Here is a 2,500-nt window from a genome sequence, read left to right as displayed (position 1 = left end):
TCCCTTGGTCTCCTTCAAGCTTCAGCGCTTATGCGCCTTTTTTGTCTGGACGTAGTTTGGAAGAATTTACACTCAACCATTTTGCTATTATCTGTATCTGTGTGTGTGTGTGTGTGTGTGTGTGTGTGTGTGTGTGTGTGTGTGTGTCCGTGCCCTGCTTACGTGTACGCGTGTATACGTGTGCAGTCTTTCGTTTCCTAACTGCATTTTAACGATGATACACCGTCTCGGTTTCAGGCCATAATTTAGAACCATATAATCTCCGGTAAAGCCGTGCGGAGGTTTTGCAAGGCTCTTGCACCCTGGTCTTACGTTGCGCTTCAATTTCCGGTTAGCTTTTGAAGGCTGGCCAATCTTACACTCCCCTGGCCATGCTTAGCAGAGGTTTTGCGCGCCCAGCCGGGGCTGTTGAGATTGTACGCTCTCCCACTCTGAGGTCACGCTTGAGTGAGAGTGAGAAGGACGAGCTGCCGGGACTCACGCCTGTCTACGTCTCCCTTGGCAAGTCGCTAAATGGTTGGAGTTCGACCATGCACAGTCTTTAGTATAGATAGTATAATCGAAATAGTTTTTTAAACCTTTATTGGGCAGGGGCTCCTTAAAGCTACATAAAGTTTCCAGACTTTTTTTTATACAGAGAAATAAAGTAATGGTTTTGTTTCTACATTAAATTATTCATTATTCATTTGTTTATTTATTACATTTTCATTTACCTATAGATTCATTTACTTGTTCATTATCTATATATTTATTGTTTACCTATTTATTCATCCATTAGTTTATTTATACTTATCAATTTTTTTTTCTTTCTTATTTGCTTCCCTTCCTATGTGTGTAGCTTGTTTCATACCCCAAAAATTTACGAGAAAAAATATGTGTACATCCCGGAAAGAAAATATTAGATCCATCATAGTTTATCTTTAATGTCAGTTCCTAAAATTATACTGCTGCAGTGCAGTGTTATTCAAAGTCAAAAAACGTCTTACTGTCAACTAGGAAACATGTTTCAAAAATTCAGTCCCTCAGGGCTATTGGTCTTTCACACCTAGTCAACCCTTGTTATCAACTACGATCGTACGTACTATTTTAATGCGAATGGGCTATACAAGGACTCTCTCTCTCTCTCTCTCTCTCTCTCTCTCTCTCTCTCTCTCTCTCTCTCTCTCTCTCTCTCTCTCTCTCTCTCTCTCTCTCTCTCTCTCTCTCTCTCTCTCTCTTTCTCTTCCTCCACCAGCCTGGTGTGTGCCTCTTAATTAATGAAATCGTTTGTCGCTATCTAGGACAGAAATTCAAAAGAGAACACTGGATATCACTGTTAATTAATCAATCAAAACTGTTCCCTAACTAGTTACCGCCCAGAGGTGTTCTTGTAAGTTGAATAGAATCGTCAGGCTTTAGCAAGAACAGTCTCAAAAGAGGCCCTCTGGGCTTTGATAAATTACATCGCCCCACGTCTATTTTATGTGAAATGATAGCCACTTACACGACAAGGCAGGAGGCGGTACAGTGAACAGTCGCGTTCTATATTACTGCATTGTGGTTACACTCAACTTGGCTTGATTCTCTGTCATCCCAGAAGATTAAGGATAATTTGCTTTAGTTGTCGTTTACATGAAGTTATAGATATATATATATATATATATATATATATATATATATATATATATATATATATATATATATATGTAGAGGGGGGGGAGGGTTTTGCCTGGTGACCGAGTAGGGGAATGTGGTGGCTGAGCCGACAAGAACAACAACGTCTAGAAATGTGATGCCAAAGGTTGGCGGTTCCAGTCCGCTACAGTCATCGCGTTACATCACGTCTTAAATCCCCGAGTAACCTTGTAGAGCATGTTAAGACTAAAATATGTTGATGTATGTGAATATACATACATATACATTAATATATATATATATATATATAATATATATACATATATATAATATATATATATATAGATAAACATATATATACATACGCATAAAAGCTATCTTCTTAAAATGGATTATGAATTGGTTAAATAAATGTAAACAGCGATTTTTCTGAGAAGCCTTTAGCTGGAAATAGTTGCGAATGTAGCTCCTCAGGTTTTTATTCTGGCGCAATTTCTGTATATTGTATATATCAGTGGCAATGACTGGACTTAACTAAGTGTCTCTAGGCTCGCTGACGATACTAGGCTGTACGAAATAGGAAATTATTCAAGTTAGCTTTAAGTTATGGATATGGGTAAAAATAATGATAATGAATACGACTACATATTTTGGGGGGGGAAACTTTAACCAAAGTAGAGTGTTAAAAGGATACTGGTGTAATCATCAGTAACGAACGTAAAATATTCAATTATTGCATATCTGCTTCAGAAAAAGCAAGTACATAGAATGCTAGAATTAATTGTGTAGTCTTGTCTTCAAAAATCTAGCTGGTCTGTCCACTCTTGAAATATGTTGTTTAAGTATGGCCCCCCAGTATCTTTAGAGACACTGATAGTTCTGAAAG

The sequence above is a fragment of the Oratosquilla oratoria genome, chromosome 33, assembly GCF_046742065.1.
Source record: "Oratosquilla oratoria isolate Oo_2021 chromosome 33, ASM4674206v1, whole genome shotgun sequence".
In the NCBI taxonomy this organism is placed as follows: domain Eukaryota; kingdom Metazoa; phylum Arthropoda; class Malacostraca; order Stomatopoda; family Squillidae; genus Oratosquilla; species Oratosquilla oratoria.
The sequence above is the reverse complement of the archived record's forward strand: the minus strand, read 5'-3'. Positions refer to the sequence as shown.